The sequence below is a fragment of the Prunus persica genome, chromosome G4 (assembly GCF_000346465.2).
Source record: "Prunus persica cultivar Lovell chromosome G4, Prunus_persica_NCBIv2, whole genome shotgun sequence".
In the NCBI taxonomy this organism is placed as follows: Eukaryota; Viridiplantae; Streptophyta; class Magnoliopsida; order Rosales; family Rosaceae; genus Prunus; species Prunus persica.
In genome coordinates this window covers 11,899,844-11,907,801 of record NC_034012.1, presented here as the reverse complement: position 1 = coordinate 11,907,801, position 7,958 = coordinate 11,899,844, and the positions used below count along the sequence as shown (strand labels likewise).

The 7,958-nt window shown below is 39.8% G+C and overlaps 1 pseudogene across 1 annotated transcript in view; it reads right to left on the bottom strand.

Annotated features, from left to right (window-relative positions):
* LOC18780507 overlaps window positions 1-1,802 on the bottom strand; it is a 14,366-nt pseudogene extending 12,564 nt beyond the window's left edge. Inside the window, exon 1 of the transcript XR_002271246.1 lies at window positions 66-1,802. The product of XR_002271246.1 is annotated as an uncharacterized LOC18780507 (transcript). The remainder of the gene's footprint in view (window positions 1-65) is intronic.

Sequence of the window (7,958 nt, the reverse complement as noted above, 5' to 3'; positions counted from 1 at the left end):
GGATTTCTTATCAAAACAACATGGAATCAAAAATCGAGCTACATGTCACATAAAAAGTATTTAACAAGCAGCTCGCGTTACAAAGTTCCATACCTAACTCTGAGGCTGGCATACGAATATACAGATCCTGCCCAGCAGCTGGAAACTGCCTGATATCCATTAGATCATCAAACCAGATGGCGCAGCCAGTACCTCCTCCTCTGATATCCGAGCTTGTATAAGCCATACAGGAACAATTGTTCAAGCATTTGGTTCTGCATTCCTTGAGATTCATACTTTTTTTCACCCAAGAATGTGTAGTATCTGGCAGTTTCAAGCCAACAAATTTGACAAACCCATCTTTATATCTTTCCTGGCAGCTTAACGGTTTATTGCGCACACATCCTAGAGACCAGTCCATCAAATTCCATTTTTCTTGAGACATAGGCTTGAATCCTTTTAGACATAGGCAGACTGGATTCTCACCAATGATACACTTTCCATTGGCTCCACAGAGGCCATAATTATCACACAAGTCTCTTGGTACTGATGAATAGGCCCTCCAAGTTTGATCTGCTTCAATCCACGTAAAGCTATCACGAGTACTGGTGGTTTGGTTCAAAACTATTCTTGAGATTACGGACTTATTTTGAAGGTTGTACATGTAGTACACTTCATCATCATTATAGACAAATTCGAAACTATAAAGTGGATCTTAATTCTGGTGAACCACTGAATCTCAGGCCATTCCATGGGCCAGTACGATAGTATTTTGCAGTGCCTTTCCGAGCATATGCCTCAGGATAAGTATCACGTTCCATTTCAATCCCATAAGTTAAATCTCCTGGACACGGGTCTTCTGAATTTGTCCATGCTGAGAAACTCCGTTTTGTACCTGTCCTCAAGTCCCATCCCATCTTCATTCCTGGTAACAACGTATCAGAAGGATAGTCAAAGCTTTGCCACAAATAGGTTCCTGCATCTCTTAGTACTATATTCCCAGAATCTAAAAGCTCTACCGTTGCACTTGGGGCATGTTTAGCTGAGTTTATCCACCAAACAACACTCTTATTCTGACCTAACAGCACAAGATGTCCTGTACTGTTTATCATCAAGATGCCGGAAGAATCATTAATGGGGTTGCATCTGTTTGCAACCCACACAACAGTTTCTAACGATTCTCGTACCAAATGCCGGATGGGGTACGAGAATCATTAATGGGGTTGCATCTGTTTATCATCAAGATGCCGGATGTTCTTGTACCAAATTCCCTAGTAACGATTCTCGGAACTACCTGGACTGAAGAAACCAAGCTCAAAGCTTCCACCTATTGAAAGCAAGGTCGTTCCATCACGGATAGACTGGGAGGGACTAATGCCGTCAACTGCGAAGGAAAGTGTGAATAACAGAAGGAGCAAATTAGTACCGATCAGAAACGAAAAACGAAGATGACCCATTTAGTTTTTGTTCTGGATCTCCCTTCCTACTGGTTCCATTCAAGTTAAGGATAGAATTAGAAAACACCCTTGTGATTGTTAACTGAGAAGACCCTGTATGTACCGTGAAGGACACGACAATTGACTGGTAAGTAGTAAGTACGCATTGAAAACATAGGCAACTTCTGATCTTTACAAAATGCTGATGTATTTATCAAGAAAAGAACATTATATGCTGGAATTCACATAGATAATCATAGCATATTTATTTCTCAGTATGTTGTGAATGCATGACTGATAACCCAAATGACTGGTAAGCAGCCAATGCCATCCTCATTCAAACATCAAACGATGGTGGAAAAATTGCAGGTCAAAATTGAAACCTTTTTTTGTTACCTTCTGTCTTGATCGATAGATCACGTAACTGCGTAGAGGTATGGTACAAACCAGTTGGCCAAATGAGCGCATCAATGCTTGGTCTCACGCCCCACCAATCAGCAATTGAAAGACCAAAAATTTGCTATAGCGAAGAAAGAATTCCCCTCCTTTCACATTCACAGGTTGTTTCTTGCGGTTCATTCTCAATCAACAGAGGACTGTCTCGGAAAATAAAAAGCCTGAGAAAGAAATTTCCAGGCTTTATTTTTTCTTCCAGATTTTGAGCTTATTTGACTTACAAATTTTAAAAGAGAATTAGAAGTAAGATTTTGGGGTTTTGGATACTGACACCTGTCGGGGAGTCTCTGGTTGCCAAAGAGGACGATCACCGGAATCTTTTTTCCCACGTTTGTTTCTTTATTTATTTACTAGCCTCTCAGCATACGCTTCTGCGCCTGAGAGAGGTTTTTTTTTATTTTTTATTTTTAAATTAAATTTATTTTAGAATTAAAAAAGATGATGGGTAGTTTTGTTCCATAAAAATAGGATTCATTATCTGATTTTTCTTTCAATTTTAATTTTTTAAATATGAAAATGTGTGAATTTATCATATTATCCTCATTTAATTAATAATTTTAATTCTTAATGTTTGAATTAACAAAGGGCATTTTTTGGTATTTTGAATGTTTCACCATTCTCTGCCTTTTGCTTTATATATATAGATGAGTGGTGATTTCCTCACTCTAATTTTATCCACTTACACTCTATTTTATAATTAAAAAAAGGAGTGTAAGTGGATAAAATTGGAGTGAGGAAATTATTTATTATTATTTAAAAATACACGCTAGTGAAAGTCAAGACTTTTATATTCATGTCATATTTTTCGATTATTTAAATATTTTGCTGAATTACCCCCTGAACTTATACATAATTTTCAATTTACCCCTTGACCTTTGTTTTAGCGAATTAAAGGCTCGAATTAAATTTTATTATCAATGTTCCCCCCACCGTCAAAATTCGAAGATTTCATCCGTTATTCCATCTATTTGACCCACGTTGACCCTTTGTTGAGGGTTATTTTCGTCATTCAGCGCGGATTGAATTAGCAATCTCTCTCACACACTTCGCACATCTCTTTCACATTGGTAGGGTAGGGTTAGAAAGGGACCGAATTAAGGGCGGGAAAAAGGACGAAATCGAAGGTTGGAATCAAACGAAATCGAAGGTTGCTGAGAGAGAGAGAGAGAGAGAGAGAGAGAGAGAGAGAGATGATGACGAACTTATCTGGCAGAGTTGATGGGTCACACAGAGGGAGTTCATAATTGGAAGATTGCAATTCATGGATGTTGCCATCACGGGTCTGCTACTGTGGGAAGTTGCAAAAATTCAGATTTCGTGAACCTCTTCACATCCAGGACGAAGATTTTATGTTTGTGCGTAGGTGAGTTGAATTTTGAAGTTTGGGTTTAAAATTTGCAGTTCTGAGTTTCCACCTTTTAAAACTCTGTGTTTGTAGAAACGTAGTCAAATGTGGGAGTGGGGTAACCCTGTTATGTGCAATAGATATAAGTAAATAATTCCAGAACTGCTGAGGAGAATTAACAGGTTGGAAGCAGAAAAAAAAAAGAAAAAAAAAAGAAGAGAATTCGAAGCTGAAAAACCCATGGTTTTGGGTGTCATTGTGCATGTTTAGGGTTATTATGTGTTTGATTTTGAATGAAGATAAAGGCACCAATGGGCAGCTGTAGAAAAGGGATGGGTAGTTGGCATTTTGGTTTAGGGTTATAAAGGGATGGGTGCTTGGCATTTGTAATTTTTTTTGTAAGGGTTAGAAAGAGATGGGTGATTGGCTTTTTGTAGGGTAAGAAAGGGTGTGTAATTGGCAATTTGAGTGTTGTGACCATTGTAATCAATGTAAGAATTGTTTTGGTGAATGAAAATGCAAGCTGTCATTTTGACCATTGAAATAGTAACTATCACACCAAATGAACTACACTTCAAAGGATGCCAAAATAGACAACATTTGAATTCACATGTGATTACATCAAAGCTTGTCCAAAGTCAGTTTCAAAAATACATCTTCTTCCATTCACTTCATATCAAAATCAATTCAAAAATATACTAGCAAATAGATTGCAAACCAAAATGATTCAGAACACCAAAATAAACATAACAACTCTTCAATCATTCACTTCAAATTGCTGACTAAACTCTCCATGGCCTTATTTGTTTTGCTGGAGATTTTAACCTAGGCCTTTTTGGAGAAGTTACCTTTGGTTGAGGTTGTGAACTTGAACCTTAATAAGCTTGTGAACTTTGGGCAGGTTGTGAAGGAGCTTGTGAACTTGGGGCAGGTTGTGAAGGAGCTTGTGAATGTGGGGCAGGTTGTGAAGAACCTTGTGAACTTGGGGTAGGTTGTGAAGGACCTTGTGAACTTTGGCCAGGCTGTGAACCAGCAAATAGATTAGTCTTCCTTATGACATGGGGGGGATCAGCTCCTTTTTTCACCTGTTCCAAGCATTGATCCCTTAAGCCTTCAACGATGCAATGATTGATTCAAAGCACACCACAATAGTCCAAGTACTTACATTAAACTTTGGTCTGCCCTGAGTTTGTTGTTCACTCACAACACCTCTAACAATTGTTGTTGCATTTGCAGTTGTTGTTCCACTTCCATTGACACTTGCAGTATCAACACCTCCATTACCAGTTGCAGCTCCTCTTCCCCTTGCACCTCTTCCCCTTCTACTACCTCTTGCTTTACCACCTCTAGGTTGCCCCTTCATTGTGAAGAACAACAAATCACATGTTAACATAGCAAAAACAGTCCAAATCACATGTTAACATAGCCATTTTCAACAAATGAAATGTGTAAACAAATAAATTAAGAACAATTATAACCTGTCCATGTTGGGGACAACCAGCAAAATTGTGACCTTCTTGTCCACAGTTGTGACATGTCATTACAATGCCATACCTTTTAAGTTTTGTTGCACCTTTTGGTATTTCATTAGGTTCTCTATTTCTGCTAAGTTTGGGCCTTCCTGGTTGGATGTGATAAAGAGGTGACTTGATAGGTACATCCCTTATTTTTCTCCAATATGCTTGACTAGGAATTAGAGATATATAGCTCTCATAAGCCCTATCATATGCCAGCCTTTTGTAAAGTGCATGTACAAAATCCAGAGGGTTGTGCTTACTCTTTGCTATTGCAGCCAAGGCATGTGGACAAGGAATTCCCCTTAAGTCCCATTTTTCTGCAGGTGCATGTATGCCTTTCTAAATCCACAACAAATATAGCTCTCAACATGCTATTAACTTGATACTTCCCCCCACCAACATATGAAGCTATGCAGTGGCCACTTCAATTGAATTCTTCTCCACAATACCAAATATTCTTGGACCAACCTCATGGGGCCACACTGTCTCTCTAAGTCTAGCCATTCTAAGCATCAAGTAGGTTCTAATTCTCTCCAAAAGAGTAACAATGGGCTTATCCCTTGCTTTTAGAATTGCAGCATTAAAACATTCACACAAGTTGTTTAGAAGTATATCACATTTTGAGACTGTACTAAAGTGTGATATACTCCAATGAGCAGCTGGGCTCTCCTCAAGCCACTTATAAGTTGCCTCAGATTGACCCAACATCTGTTCTATTTCAGCTTCAAATACAGGTATTGTTGTTGCCCTAGCTGCTGCCCACAACCTCTACTTCAAAGCTGTACCAGTATGGCCTGCAAGCTTGAAATTATTGTGCAAGTGCTTCACACAATATGACAGGACCCGAACCAAATTCCACTTTGGAATTCGAGTCGAACCCTGTGCGTGTCCGACACTTGGCGAATGTCGGGCACAATTGACCTATTTGCCCTTCTAATTGAAATTCTAACCTTGACTCCTGCCGAAAATTCGGCAGAGTCTCCCCTGTAATTTGCTCAATCCCAAAACTTACACCTGTCAAAACGAGCAAAAATATCCACAACCAACTGCCAGTACTTCAATATACATGCCAATAGTTCCAATCTCAATCTAGGGCAATATATCAGAGCAATTCTAATAGTTTACAGAGAAATGAATCTTTTTACAAACCCACACTTTGTAACAAGAAGGTGCGGAAGCAAGATGGCCCGGTGGTGGATTTCCTGTGCACGCTACATCCTGGGGGGTGCAAAACATTTGAAAATGTGAGTGGACAAAAATAGAGTTCCAGAAAACAATATGTGAACATAATAACCCCCACTATAGAAAAATAGATATAAAAATCTGAATGTTCGACTATATTCAAATACAAAGTATTCACATATATATATGTATATACGCAGATGTAAAACATGCTCAATAACAAGAAAACTAGCATAAAATCACTGTAATCAAACTTTCATAAAAGCAGTGTACTCAAACCTTGCATAAAGGCAATGCAATTATATAAAACTACCACTCGGATGTACCCCTGTAATTTCGTCAATTTCCCTGGCAGGTCTCGGTGACACAAAGTCTATCCGAGCCGCAAACTGGCAGGATTCAGAGGACCATAGTCAGCCTGATCCGCTGACAGGTCTCGGTGACACAAAGTCAACTCGAGCCGCAACTGGCAGGATTCAGGGGACCGTAGTCAGCCGAATCCGCAATCCTGACAGGTCTCGGTGACACAAAGTCAACTCGAGCCGCAAATCCTGGCAGGTCTCGGGACACAAGTCAATCCAAGCCGCAAATCCTGGCAGGTCTCGGGACACCAAGTCAATCCGAGCCGCAAATCCTGGCAGGTCTTGGTGACACCAAGTCAATCCGAGCCGCAAATCCTGGCACCCAAGGTCCGGGCGTCTCCGAAACTCGTGAGGCAAATGTCAAGTGCACTGACAAAACTGAGGGTAATAACCATAGATGGGTACTCACGGTGGTTTAAAATATATAACATTTCTGGAAAATCTGCTGAAGAACTGAATTTTTATTAAGTCAAGAACTCTGCTATCATAAGAACATAGAAAGCTCCTGAAAAATATGATAAATAGCTGACTTTTGTTAAATCGGAAACCATGCTGCTATTTTATCTGATGTAAATCTCAAACTCTGCTTTTTGTAACTCTTTAGCATATCGACTAAGCAGCATATAAATAAGATATGTAACTTCACAAAGCATACTAGGAAAAATCACAATTAATAAAGCTTGTTCAAGATCAAATAATAAAACTCATTATATAAACTCATTAATATAAAATCATTTATGAAAGAAAGTCCACTCACTCCTGGTCCGAGCTAGCTAGACCTCCTAAAGGTCTCTTCTGCGGGTCTGCCTGGTCCCGGGTGCCTTACTCGAACGATTTGGTTGAGAAACGAAGGAGAACGAAAGGAGAGAAGTTCGGGTGAAAACCGGTCGGAAATCACAATTTTCCGGCCAGTTCTGGGCAGCCCAAGGGCGGCGACGGGTCGGGGAAGGACGGCGGGGCTGAGGTGGTTCCGTTGGTACCCACGCCGTAGATTTAGCCGGCCTGTGGTGGTGGCTTGGCTGATCGAAAGGGGAGGGGGCGACGGACGTCGCGCGCGAGAGAGAGAGAGAGAGAGAGAGAAGAGAGAAACTGATGGGGAAGAGAGAGAGAAGAGATAAAAATCTGACTTTTTGTCCAAATTACCATTTTGCCCTTCACGATATTTTGACTGTAATTTCTTCGTTACAACTCCGATTCGAGTCCACACCGTGTCTACGAACTCGTTTCGTCGTGCTCTACACAATGGTGTAAGTGGAATTGTGAAATTCCTTTTTGGTCAAAAAGTCAACTTTTTCCCCAATAAAATATTCTGAGGGCAAAATTATCTTTTCTCCAAATAAATTACTAATTAAATAAGAATTTTTGTTTTGGGTTATTACACAATATCTGTGCTCAACATTGGGCATCAAAGCATGAAGAGCATTCCCTAATCCCTTTTGCTTATCAGTAATGAAAACTCACCCATTGCCATTTTCAATACCTATATCTTGAAAGAATATGTCAAAGAACCAACACCAAGTCTCGGTATTTTCAACTTTAACAACCGCAAAAGCAATTGGATACATCCCATTATTTCCATCAACCTCAACTGCACTTAGAATCTGTCCTGGATGAGAACCCTTAACATGGCACCCATAAAAATCCACTATTGGTCTACATCTTTCCACAAATCCTTTTTTAA